Source organism: Plodia interpunctella, chromosome 4 (assembly GCF_027563975.2).
Source record: "Plodia interpunctella isolate USDA-ARS_2022_Savannah chromosome 4, ilPloInte3.2, whole genome shotgun sequence".
Lineage (NCBI taxonomy): Eukaryota > Metazoa > Arthropoda > Insecta > Lepidoptera > Pyralidae > Plodia > Plodia interpunctella.
In genome coordinates, this window is record NC_071297.1 from 1,334,867 (window position 1) to 1,350,097 (window position 15,231).

The following is a 15,231-nucleotide window of genomic DNA, read 5'->3' on the forward strand; positions in this document are numbered from 1 at the left end:
CCGAAATTTGCTTACTTCATAGTCAACCTAACTACCTCTTTGCCCACAAGTGGGGGCTGTCAGCTACTGGTGTCGAGTATTATGGTCGGTGTAAACCTACCACAGCAATTAATGGTTTCAAAATCGATTTGGAAATATTGTCATATCTATACTTAAGTATAATAAAACTGTAACTGGACTATGTCTGTACATTGGAGATATTTACGAAAAATAAATAGGAGAGGACTATTTAGGGTCAATAGAAGCCAAAACAATTTTTTTTTTAAATTTTTGTCTGTCTGTCTGTCTGTTTGTACGCGCATCACACAAAATCTACTGAACGGATCTGCATGAAATTCGGCACAGAGATAGAATGTGGCCTGGATTAGAATATAGGCTACTTTGTATCTCGAAATTCTATCCCGAAAGGGGAGAAATAGGGAGTGGAAGTTTGTATGAAACTTTTGTTATTTTTGAAGGTGAGACACGAACAATTTTAGATTTACGTTCATTTTTAGGTTGAACTTTAAAAAACAAGTTTGTAATTATTTATTTTATAAGTAATTATTTCGAAATTTTTGCTTAAAATTTCTATAAGAAAAATACGGATAAATAGTTTTACTACCTGATAATAGATGACGCCACATGTGAACTCATAACATTGAAAATAAAATCGTGGAAATAATTTTATTATAGTTCCCATGAAGTAATTTTTTTATTGTTAGAAAAAAAAAGCAGTTTATTTTACTCTCGCCATCGAACTTTCACCATTGAATACAGAAGCTGAACTCGCTTCATTTTTAATCTGATACAAGATGGCGTCACAAGGAAATAAAAAAAATATATCGAACTCGAAATTCGTACACACATAGGACGTTTTATATTTTCGATTCGAATAAAACAATACATTTTTCTTTTGCCTTAAAGGTATCAAAACTATGCCATCCCGAAAACGTTTCCGTTTGAGAAGAGAACTACGCACGCTTGAGAAGATTGATAGAAAGTCGACCGGATCGTGAAGAGCGTTTAGCTTCACAGCGTTCCAAGATTGCATCGTCTAGATCCCACTCTTTGAAACTCTTTTCTTATCTTATACTTATAATAAAACTGTAACTGGACTACGTCTGTACATAGGAGATATTTAGGAAAAAAAATTGGAGAGGACTTTTTAGGGTCAATAGAAGCCAAAACAATGTTTTTTAGAATTTTTGTCTGTATGTATGTTTGTACACACAAAATCAACTGGACGGATCTGAATGAAATTCGGCACAGAGATAGATTGTGGCCTGGATTAGAATATAGGCTACTTTTTATTCCGAAATTCCATCCTGAAAGGGGAAAAATAGGCAGTGTAAGTTTGTATGAAACTTCGTTATTTTTGAAGTAAGACACGAAATAAGTTTGTAATTATTTAGTTTTTTATTTAAATTTGTAAAAAATACTTAGAATTTCAATTAGGAAAATCTGGATTATTAGTTTTTCTATATGATAATAGATGGCGCACGGATAATTAGATTCATTACCTGATAATAGATGGCGCGAAATGTGAACACATAAAATTGAAAAATAAATCGCGCATGAACCAAATTGTTAAATTATAATTATAGTTCGCATTAAATTAATTTCTGTTAGAATAAAAATTGACAGTTTATATTACTCTAGTTGTCGAGATTTTACCATTAAATATAGAAGCTGAACTCGCTGCAATTTAAATCTGATACAAGATGGCGCCACATACAAGGAAATTAAAATTATATCGTCATATAGGAACTTTTTGGATTTTCGATTCGAATAAATAATCTTTCTTTCGTTTTTCGTTGTTCGTTTCTCTAGCCAAACGCGCACGTACGAGAAGGTTGACAGAAAGGCAACCGGTGTTTCAGGAGTGCATCGTCTCGATCCGAAGAGACTATTTTTGTAAGGGAATCATGTTTGGATGCTAAAAGAATGTGTTGTTCTTCGGGCAAAGTTGGACTGCCAATGGTACAGTTATTATATGGAGAACATCTGCATTAAAAACACTTGTTGGATAATATATGGGCTTACAACTGCGCGTTCCAAACGCTCTGGCTTCGCCTACGTTGTTTTCCCACGGGAACAGTTATTTTTTGAGATGAAAGGTACCATATGTCCATCTCCATACTTCAAACTGAACTTTCAAGAGTGGTCGAGTATATAGTGCATCAAGAAGTAACAAACAAACTTATTTTCGCATTTATAATATTAGTTTTGTATCCAAGCCTGGAACGCGTTCTGCAGAATATGCTGCATAATCCCAGTCGTAACTAATCCCAATCCCAACTAATATATGCGAAAGTATTTGTTTGTTTATTTGTTACCTCTTCACAGGTCTATCACCTATCTACTCAACCAATATTCTTGAAATTTCGCATATATATAAGAAAGAGTATGGAGTAGGATATAGGGTGCCTTTTTCCCGGAAAAAACTATGGTTCCCGTGGGATGCGAAAAATCGGTATTCTCTAACAGGTGGCGCTAAACGCGCTGAATGAATTTTGAATCAATGAATAAAAAAAATAGGAAGTTCATTCCGTTAATTTTAGAATTTCTTTCCCTAAGGGCGTGATTGTATGAAACTTGGTCTTTCTAGAAGTAGGCGCCATGAAATTTTGCATTTACATTTCCAAATTGTCCAAATACCACTATTGCCGTGGGATTTGCTGTAAAAGACTTTGAATTTTAGTACTATAAAAGATCAGTAGATGGCGCAAAGTGTATGTTAAAACGCGAAATGGTTAGCTTTTTTACAATTCCCGACTCAGAAATGTTCTCTCTTGCGATTTGGAATGTTAGTACGTACTATACAATAGATGGCGCTAAGTGTGAGTGTATTTTGAAACGTGAAACTGTTTTCATGAGATTTGTTGACTCTGGACCCGACACAAAAAATGTGAAAGTACTTTTGTTTGTTTGGTAGTTTTTTACCTTTTCACATTTTATCTACTCTACAAATCTTCTTGAAATTTCGCATATCATCGTCAGTCGCAGGAGTACGATGAAGGGCAACCAAAAAGTTCTATTCCTGTGGGATTTTCTATTAACGACTCTGCAATATTGCATTGCGTTATTTATCCATTGTCAATCATGGTGTGTAATCATGGACACAAAACGAAGCTTTTCTAGCCTCCGGCCGAATAATCCCCACTAATTTTCCATTGACAGACAGAAGATTGCAGAAGTAGGTAAGTACATCTAGAACAGACATGTTTTTCCCATCCCAGGCCTGTAGTGTTGAGAAAACAAACAATATTCTATATACAACAGAGTCCTAAAATAATTTCAGATTTCATGATCAATCCTATTCCACTTTTTCTATTTCATTTAATATCTACGATAAATGTAAAGTGAGTTTATATGTTCCTCTTCATACTTCTATACAATCGACAATATATTATGACAAATCACACAGATTGAGCTAGCCCCAAAGTAAGTTCGAGACTTGTGTTATGGGATACGAACTCTACTATATTTTATAACAAAACAAATATATATATATATATATATATTTGTTTTGTTATACAAATATATATACATATATATATACAAATATATATATATATATATATATATATATATATATATATATATATATATATATATATATATATATATATATATATATATATATATATATATATATATATATATATATATATATATAGATAAACATCTCATCAATCAGAAAAAGATCATTTTCCATCATGACCCGACCGGGGATCGAACCGGGGACCACTCGGTTCAGAGGCAAGAACTTTACCACTACGCCACCGAGGTTGTCAATTCACCTTTTGTTTAATCGCCAATATTAAAAATGAATATTTATGTCACTAGATGGCGATATTTAATTTTAGAACGCGCTATCGTGTGTCGCTCAAGAAATTATATAGTGTTTTGAAACATGTAAACTTTTTTTGGCTTAACTAATTCTGAAGTTTATATTTCTGGTTGGAACTCACGTGTATTTTTAACAATCAGCCGATCGTTCACCTCTTTTACTTTGAATCTTTACAGTCTATGAATTATTTATTATCTATTTTAACAAGATTAAGTACAATTTTTTTACAATTCTCTGACCTTGTCAACTACCCTATTCTTAAAAATATAGAACACTGAAACAAAATGTATCCGATATTTGTTTACGAAACTCGTCCATTTGTTTTGTATACTTACTTTGCCAATAAATAGTACTATTTGCTTCCGTTTAATAACGGCTGATTTGAAGTCAATCTTGATACAGCGACAATATCAACTGCTTTAGCGGTGCACCAATCTTAGGTTTAAGGCGCTAACTGCACACGAGCGACACCAACACATTTTTGTCAATTTATTTTATTACTCAGCGAAAAAATAAAAAAAAATATATTTACACAGATTAATTATGCCACAATAAATAATTTTAGTATTATAGTTTTCTATAATACAATGTAGTTACAGTTGACTAAACGGATTTTGGTGGTCACCGTTTTTGATTTAGTCGACTTTAACACTTTGTAATAAATTTCTTAATCGAGTGTGTTCATACATTAAAATTTATACATACTTACTTATAATAAAACTGTTAGTGGGCTGTGTCTGTACAAAGGAGATATTAAAGAAAAAATTGGGGATCTTTATAGGACTAATAGAAGCTAAAACATTTTTTTATAATTTTTATCTGTCTGTTTGTATGTTTGTTCGCGCATCGCCACTGTACGGCCTTAAGCGATACGCTGCCGAATACATCCATATCGAATAAGTTTTCAGAGCTTTATTGTCTGATTTTGAGTATATTTGTAGTTGAATCAAGTTATTCTTTGAAAGGAAATTGAGCTTCCCATTCCGGTTTTGCTGATGCAAAAAAAATTTTTAGTAAACCGTTGAGGAGTTCCCTCGTTGGGAGCCGATCCTGGGTGCACCATCTGGTCGTAGTTATAAAAATAGTACTTTGTCAAGAAAACTGAAGCAACATGGAAAATTTCAACTCGCTGAAATTTGATTGAACACAGACAAATATTTCATGCCTCTTTCCTCTCTGCCATGAATAATATTTATCTACAAATAATATTATACAATAAAAATAAGTACATGAAAAATAAGATAGGTAGGTACTTAGAAAAAAGCTAAAGTTCATGTTCAGAGATGTATCTCGTTACTTGCAACAACGTGCGTGCATAAGGTACGTGAAAGAAAAGGGCAAAAAAAGCAAAATTCTTCTCCTTATAATGCACGAAGACAGCACATAACTGTCAGGGACACGATGTAAGAACAAAAAGTGAGCAAAACCGCGGGGCGCACTCTGTCTGCGACGCGTGTCGCGGTGTCTCGGTGTGTTTCAAATATTATTTCAGCGTTGTTCGACCAGAGATTTAAAAAAAGAATAGACCTGAAAATTATTGTATTTTTTTCTCCCTTCCATCCCAATTCCATTTACACGAATTAACAATGTTTTTTTTCTCGTGCTGTGTTTTTGGCCAGCTATATCAAAAGGTTTTCTATTTCATTCTAATCAGAGATGGAAAAACAGACGAAATGTTTTTTTCTAAATTACTTAATTGTGAAAAAACTTCAAGTCATAAGTTAAATTTTCAACACAGCGGTGTCAAAGAGTGGTGGTCGTGATTATTACTGCATTTGTCGTCCATTTAAGAAGTCGCCGCCGCTTCTTCTCAACATTTTTGTAGATTGATTGAATAAATAAATAAATATATTAGGACAAATCACACAGATTGAGTTAGCCCCAAAGTAAGTTCGAGACTTGTGCTATGGGATACTAACAGATAGATAGTATAGATAAACTATGTATCGATAAACATCCAAGACCCCGGCCAATCAGAAAAAGATCATTTTCCATCATGGACCGGGGCTCGAACCCGGGACCTCTCAGTTCAGAGGCAAGCATTTTACCACTGGGCCACCGAGATCGTCAATTGAAGCAATCTGTACCTCAAATACCTATCTTTTTAAAACAAATCAAAATCTATTTCCTCTAAACATTTCTACTACACTATAAACTCTATACACGGTTCACAAAGTCCCCTTGTCTCTATGGATGTTATTGGATTACCATTCTAGATTTTTGCGCCGGTATTACTGGAGCCAGGGCTGTCGCAACGCGGCTTCTACTCAATTTCTCCCCGTACGTTTGCATTCCATTTTCGCATTCCCTGCATGGCATTTTCCGCGCAATATTCGATTTCATATGTAAAAGCAAAATAATAAAAATACAGATATATTGAACGTGTAAAAAGTTCGTAAGAAACTCATTTTACATAACCCAGGTGAAGATTGATGAAGAATTGATGAAGTTGTAGCGCGTGGGTTTAATGATATAAATATCCATACTTCTGTGAGTTTGTTATTTGATTTAGCTATATTTAAATTTAGCTTTAGCCCACGACTTTCCCACGGGAATCGTGCCTTTTTTTCCTGATGTCGTCAAGGGTGATATGCGTGCCAATGGTCTGACTGATTTAAAAAAAAACAGTAGGAAAGCTACATTCTGGCTTTTGACGCTCTTTGACTAAGACTGTTACTTCGTCTAAGTAACAGCGAAAACAAAAAAAATACCAATCCAAATGATAAGTTTTTCAAAAAATTCTCGAATTCTTTAAGGCAATTTTGTTCCATACATAAATCTATGCCAACTCTAACTTAAAATCTCACATTATATTTACATAGGTAAGCACCTAATTTTCTTAAAAATCGTTATCTGTTTATTAAAAGTTGTATCGTTTCGCATTATTACAAGTTTCGCCCCAGGGAGAGACTCAGTAAAAAAGGTAATTTAAGTATAAACGGAGTCTGCTTTGCAAAATGGAAAACTTAAATTGAATAAGTGTCAAACAAAATTGTACACTAGGTACGTTTGTAGGTACATTTCTTCTGCAATGATTGCACTTTTGTATTTAAACATTTGTTTAGTTTTGTTCACGGACATAGCTTTATGGCACAGGCGCCGTTAGGGCCGTTATCGCCATGATTTTATTTAAGAAACGCGCACGGCCGTGAAGTACTTTGGATTGGAGCAGACTTATGTCCTGTACTGGACGAGATGAGAAGAAGATAACACAGGTGCAGTTGCCGAGGTACTTCACAGGTTTTCAAATGACCTTTGTACGAATTTTCAAATGAATTTTTTACCTGACAAGACCTGCCTCCAATTGCGCCGATAATTAATTATCGAGAATTGATTGATTGATCTGGAATTTTTCACCGTTTCGGTTGCAACATTTTCTTCGAAACTCGTTGTTTTTAACGGCAACGTTAGTTTGCGGAACAGTTTTGATCGAAGAACCTCTATCAATAGATTAAAAATAAGAACATTGTGTGACAGATCAAACAATAAAAAAGGTAAGATTCTGGTTCCAGATTATTTTATAGATACTATCTAATGCCTGCGGCTTCGCCAGCGCGTTTTCCCACGCGAACAGTTATTTTTTCGGGAAGAAAGTATGTCCTTCTCCATACTTCAAACTACATTTATGCAAAATTTCAAGGAAATTGGTTCAGTAGATAGAGCGTGAAGAGGTAACAAACAAAAAAATTACTTTCTCATTTATAATATTAGTTGGGATCGCGTGATTGTAGTCTGGTTTTGTGAATGAGCAAAATTTCATTTTCATGTGTATTTCAAAGAAAGCACATAAAATAACACATATTATATTATATTCATAAGAAAATTAAGAATCGGAAAGCCCGTTTTCCAGTAGTGGCTACATACAAAAATAATGTTCTGTTAAACACAGTGCGATGAACGGTAGGCGATCTAATTCTAGATGTAAAATAAGTTGGGCAAATTCAATATTCCCAAAACAATATCGCAACACCTGTGTACACTGATTTCCATTCCGGCCCGCGGTACGTCGGATACTGTATAAATTTTCAATTTATACACACTACTCTGTGAGCGAGAAGGCAAATTATATTAATAGACACAAGTACATCGTAAAACAGAGTTTGTGTTCGAAAGTTTTGAAGAGATTCTTTTCTTAGAACGTGCGCGTCGTGAACGCCTAGTCCAGCATAGCCAGAAAATCTTTACTACGAGCACAAATAAAAATAACTAGATATTTTTATATCTTTTTAAGCATATTTTTTTTATTAATCGATTTTTAGACCAAAGCCCATTAACAAAAGGATGGAAGGTTCCATTGGCATACTTTATGTACGAATCCCTAAAACTGCAAAGGAATTTCCATCTCTCTTACTCATCTGCGTTCAATGAAATTATCTGATAACAATAAAAAAAAAGTTTTTTTAAAATTCAATTTTATTGCACAAAAATACAAATTGGTGTAAGACGCAGACGTTACGTTTATATATTGCATAAAAGTTTTATACACCATTGCATAAATGATCTAATAACTTTGTTTGTTGTTTGTGCAGCAAAACGTATTTATGCCCGGACCAACCTGAGTCACTTAAGACTAAAATAAAAAAAAAAATGTACACTAGAAATTTAAAACTGGCACAGCTCAGAATTATTCTGATTCAGTTCAGTTTCAGACATTGCATATCCCAATATACCAGTACATTGAGATGGGGTTTCAAGGGTTGAAAAAAAAAAAGAAAAGAAAAGAACGCTGGAATTTTTCGTAAATGGTATCTACTCGAAACTAGATCTTACCTTTCTATTTTTCTTTCACATAAGAATATCCATCATCTGAAAATATTAATGAGACGAAAATAATCTGGAATCTAGAAGGAATTTTTAATAACACAGTTTGTCACAAAGTAAATCAACCTATATATACTCGAGCTGTTGCCAGAGAGAAACTGTGCACGTCTATAGCCAACAATACGTACGGGCAGAGGACAGCGCGATATCTCCTTCCGAGATTAGTTAACGCACTACCCACCTCTGTAAAAAATGACTTTACTCCTAAAAATATTAAAAATAAACTTAAGTCCTGCTTTATCGAACAATTGTGTTAGATTGCAACTTACTACTAGGCACTTGTTCTGTTTAAAATGGTCTACGTACGTGGTTCCTATATTACTGTTAAGTGATTAATACAAAATATTTTATACTACAGCTGACGTTGATGCTCACTGTGGACAGTAGCTCTTGGCAATTCCCGCTCGATTCCAGAACTTTTTCATCTAATTATTATTTTCAAAATTAAGCTAAATGTATGTGTGATATGTATAACAAATCCATTTAAATATCCATCATCTATTCCCAAGAATATCAATGGGCTTGTTCTTGTTAGACATAAACAGCCAGTCTCGTCTTAATCAGCCAATCGCAAGGCTGATAAGTATAAAGGCGGTCGTAAGCGAGGTTTTCCTTTGAGTTGAAGTAATTTCCATTCGACTCCTAATGAACGATAAGCCGAATTTGATCGAATTTGCGAGCTGATGGCTAATGAAAAGGGGGTTTGTTTTTGTAATACGTTACGGAAAACAAGAGATTCAATAAATATTGTTATATGTTTTTAACAATGTTTCTACTTATTATTACAATGTTACTCGTATTTCTGTGTGTATATGAATAAAATAAACAATGGCGTTTATTGGCAAAAAGAAAACAATAATTACTATATTTTATAATTATTGTTTTATAGAAGTAATATTGTCGTAACCTACTTATATTATATATGCGAAAGTTTGTGAGGATGTGTGTGTTTACTCTTTCACACAAAATCTACTGGTACACGGATAGATTATAACTTGGAATAACTTATAGTGTCACTTTTTATCCCGAAATTCCCACGCGTGCGAAGCCTCAGGGCGTAGTTAGTTGTACTATATTTTACTATCAAAATCAAATCATTTATTCAGAAATTAGGCCTTCACAGGCACTTTTTCACGTCATATTCTAAATTAAATGATATTTACCAAAGCAACAAACTATTAGCATTTCGGAACGACCACTGCTGAGAAGAAATGCCGAAAGAAACTCATTCAAACAGTGTTGTGTGTTTACTATTATTGAGCACCCAGTGTTGCAGTGGACATGATTTTTTGTCCCCTAAAAGCTAGTGTTAAAATTTTTTGTTGTTGTTGTTTTAATCTTTAAATATAAATGTAATTCTAGCGTCATTATCTTAATGAATGGACTCGGTAGAAATTCCCAGGTGTGGGTACGCTTTCAGTCAAGTTAATTGTGTTGGAGGAAAAAAGGTTGATTTGACGACGAACGGGGCAACTGAGCGCGCCCGACAATGATTTATATCTGTGTACTTTATTTACTGGTCACAGAGTATATAAGTGCAGAGGGTTTTAATTATTTTCTTACAAGCCTTTATGTGTATGTGTATTATATAGACAGATAGATAAATTCTTTATTGAACTGCAAACTTATGCCTGCGGCTTCGCCCGCATGTGTTAAGTGCGGACGCACTCATATTTTTTGTGTGAATAAAGGGTTCAAAACAACGTATCGCGTTGAAACCTATATCAGATTTTAAGTTAGACCATCTGCTATACAACTGTGAAAACCTAGTAACCTAGTAGTTTTTGCCTGATGCGCAAAAAAACACAGAACATTCTGAAGAAATGTTCGGTCGAAGAAGGCTTGAGTTCCTGCCCCTGGAGTAGGATGCCATACGAGGCGATTATGGGACCCTTGGCAGCTGATAGGCAACAATGGTATTCCTGAGGAGGGTTTACGTCAGACAGGTGGCCGCGCGGTTGTTGTTGTTCAAAAAGCAATAAAAAAATGTTTTGAAGCAATATTCAGCGGTTTAGTTTTTTCTAACCGCGGTTTTCTAACTCTGACTGTCGGCGTCACAGCTCCGAATGTAACCAAGAGCGCGCGTAGGAGAGAGAAAATTTGTCGGTGTAATTATTGCAAATACAAAATCCTATGTGTCATGTACACGTGCCGCAACACTTTTTTATATCTATCTATTTATTTATATTTTATATAGTAACTTTTGAAACGCCAATTCTGTCTGTGCGGTCAAACTTCCAAATATTTCATCGGAATATTCAGAGTTTTGCCCGTATTGTTTAAGTTACGGCATTATTCCAGAGCTAGGTGCGTTCCCCTTTGTATCATAAACAAATAAATATATTGGGACAAATCACACAGATTGGGATAGCCCCAAAGTAAGTTCGAGACTCGTGTTAAGGGATACTAACTCAACGATACTATATTTTATAACAAATACACATATAGAGATAAACATCCAAGACCCGGACCAATCAGAAAAACCCGGGATCTCTCGGTTCAGTGGCAAGAACTTTACCACTGCGCCACCGAGGTCGTCATGGTTATTTGAAAAGAAAATTGTTTATTCGACAATACACTTGCTCTTGATTTTGACTACAAAAACAGTAACTCTCGGCCAATACTTTTAAATTAATCGTAGAAAATTTTTATCCTCTCTCTCTTTCTTTTGTCTGGAATAGAATAGAACTAATATTCATAGAATATAAGAATAGTATCTAAGCTAGATCTTTCATCTGAGCGTTTTCCCATAATGTCAATCGTATCTATTTTTATAATAGCACTTTTGGTATAAAATTAAATCCTGGTAATCATACTATTAGCAATAACTAGTAAATAAATAATGACTATTCAGAAAATCCACATCTAAAACCTATATAAAAATGATCGATAAATACACAATAAGCTTGACTCCGACCTCCCTTGAGAATGCAAACATTCACGACATCCAAACACGAATAATAGAAGAGTCTAATCAAATGTCGCAATGGGAATAAACCTGAGTTATTATTTATTCACCCAAAAACGGCTTTTGATGTGAACTTCACAATAACAGTAGCCACAAATACTTGTTTGGAAAAGTGTGAAATGTTTGAACGAGATTCTGGTTATAAAACTAAATAGTTAACTGTTATAGGGTTTTAGCAATTCCAAAAAGTTTTCTGAATATCTTTTGTTGCGCTGTTTTGTTTCGTAATTTAGCGGAGTTCCGAATAGTTTTTGTTATAGCGGCTCTAGAATCATAAAAACGATTGTTAAGTCTAAAAACTTATGTTTTCAATATCCGAAACTATAATAAGTACACTTCGTTTTTTCTTACCAATTCTAACATATTAAATTGTAAGTATAATATTTAGGTTTATTGTATCATATTTATCTCTTAATCTTAGTACATCTGCCTGTTTTATTTCAATTTTTCTTTTGCGAGAAGAAATGTATATAGAAAAGAGTACCTATTACCTTTAGACCTATTCGATTCCAATTTGTACGTTTTATATTACACTTTTGGGTTGTGTACATAAATAATTTGATCATCATCAACTTAAGTACCTACTCACTTAGTGATTAAATTTACACCCGCTTCTGTCACTCTTATCTGCTTTCTCGGTTGTTTCCTCAGCCATTGAGCGTCCACATCATAAAGCGGGCACATAAAAACATCTCCAGAAAATCGACAAGGTCAAATTTTCGTCTGAACACTGTTCAAATTACATTTAATCAGGATAAATATCCCCAGGGTACTTTCTGAGGGTGCGACACGGAAGGGGCGGGCCACAGGTGATGTACCAATGTACCATACCTCGTAACGTGGCTTTCTGAGCCAATTACGATCCGATAGTGATGTCTTGAAACCGTCTTAATGTCTTGTCGGCGAATTTAGACCACTTCGGTGTAGGTAATCTATTTGATACGGCTGTGTGCTTAATGAAACGATTTATTTATATGTTAGATGATTTGAAAGCATAGAAGCAAATTCGTAGAGCAGAAAATAGGTAAGCGGACTCTGGGCTCAGACGCTTTACGGTTGAGGAATCAACCAGTAAGATTAGAGAGTGAGAGAAGTAAACATTTATAACGAACACTTTATGTACTTTCAGAGGAAATGAGTAACTGTAACGGATCGGAAAAAGTATGAAAATTGTTATAAATATATTTGGACAAAAACACAGATTGAGCCCAAAATTAATTTCGATACTTTAATTATTGGTAATCAACTCAACTATATATATATATACAATATTTTACAATATAACATATCCAAAACCAAGGTCAGTCCATTCATTTTCTAAAAAGTTCATTTCAAATTCAAATTCAAATTCAAATCATTTATTCAGAAATTAGACCTTCACAGCCACTTTTTCTCGTCAATTTTTATATTTATAGTTATTTCTCACAAGCTACAAACTACTGGCATTTCGGAACGACTTTTTTCATTTCGACCTGACCGGCGATCGAACCCTGCAACTACTTGTATAGAAGTCGCTAGCAATGGTGACTATTAGGCCACATAGGTAATATTAAATACAAACAAACAAATTTTCTTATAAGAATGCATGAGATGGTCGTTATCGTATATAGACAGACTACTCAATCTAGGATCTAAAGAAGGAAATGCACGTATTCAATAGAAAAGAAAGGTCATCCTACATCTCTTTCTTTTAAATACATCCTTGATACCATACTTACCTGTGTGTAGCCGATTTCAAGTACCTACTAAGTACGACAATATTTACCAACTTCATCTCGCCTTCCAATGTACAAAGTAGCAATGACAATCTGACTTTAAACTTATAATATCTATACTTATTATTTGTCGCCGTTGGTTAATTAAACAACAATACGATACAATAACATCCAGTTAATGTTATGGAAATTAAATCTACGACTGTAAGCTGTTGACAAGTATAATTCCATTGCCGAAATAATTGATAGTGAGAGAGGATCATAACGCTTACCCCTGGGTCGAAACCGAGATAACTCAAAATTTAAAAATTCAGATTGATGTGATTTTTTTTTAATCGATCGGGAATTGAACCATCGCTTCTGTTTGTCTGGGAGAGTGCTCTCGATCACTGAGCTAACGAGAATATGAGAGTTCAGCCGAATTAATTCATATAGATACGTCTGTGACATGTTTAACAACAATTTGAACACAATTTGCGAATGTTTTATCAATTGAACTTCAAAATATTGGAAGTGTGTGGTTTATTCATTATATAATCTCCACATTGTACTTGTATTCGTGTGGTGGAATGGACCCTGGTTCTAAGTCTACTCTGAGTGAATTCCTTGTGAATTTGTAGACGAATCTGATTTAAACTACGAGTTTTAATTGCTTGTGGGGAAACTTACGTTCTATACTGATATTTTAAACTCGAGTCAATACAATAAAATGTGCAATGTTGGCACGAAATATTAGAATTTTTAATATTTATTATAATGAAAGATTTCAATATGTGACTGGACTCAAATTATACAATTTAGTTTAGTTGATTTATCAGCTAGTGTGTTTTTGTGTATCATTCTGTGTAATAGCCAAGAGATTATCTTTTAAATACATTGAAGAAAATGAATATATTTGAAAAATCACTTTCTTGACTTGTCTTGTTTTGATCTAGGACCAAATGTTCTACGCCTTGACGATAGATTTCTAGTTTACAATATGACAGATTTAGTAAATGCTAAAGTTTTCGCTCTATCAGACAAGTTACTTAGATATAAAATATTAGATGTTGCCCGGGGCTTCGCTCTCGTGAGAATTTTGAGTTAAAATATAGCCTATAGCAATCTTGGATAATGTACCTTCCTAATGGTGGAAGAATTTTTGACATCGGTTCGATAGTTTCAGAGATTACCCGCCTCAAACATACGGACTCATAAAGTCAGAAACTCACAAACGCGTCTCTTTATAATAATAGTTTAGATAGATGAACTCATCTACATGCCCATCATCATTTACTGCTCAGAGATTTAAAGCAATTAGTTAATTGCTTTAAATCTCTGAGCAGTAAACAACTATTTGTAATTACCAAAGTTAGATTTGTTGCATGTTGGTTACGAGCTTCAAATGGTGCTCAGAATGAAATTATATTATCTGTGTAATTATGGATATTCATTACTAGCCATTTGAACGTCCTCACTGCCGGGGCACAGCCCTTACTTGTGGATGGACAAGCAGTAATGGGCCATGACCCACCACGCGTCTGCAAATACAACCGGAAGCAACGTGTCTTCCGTGTAATTTGGAAATATTAACTAAACTCTTAAAAGGTTATTTTATTATCATCGCATTTAGTTTCATTGTCGGCTGTAACGACCCGAAGACGTTAGGTTACAGAATGAAGAAGGTAGTGGTTACAGATAACAGCAAGTCTCATTCTTACTTACCAGTCTAATAAATCTAATGTCAAACATAAATAAATTATCATTATAAGACCTCAACATAGAAGACTATTTATCAAATTCTTGTACGGTGTAGTCATATTTTGTACAGCAGTGTTTATTTCTCTCGAGGAATATTTTCGGCTGGATGGCTTCTCGACTAGGCCCTTTCTGCGTGCGTGGTCACCACCAGC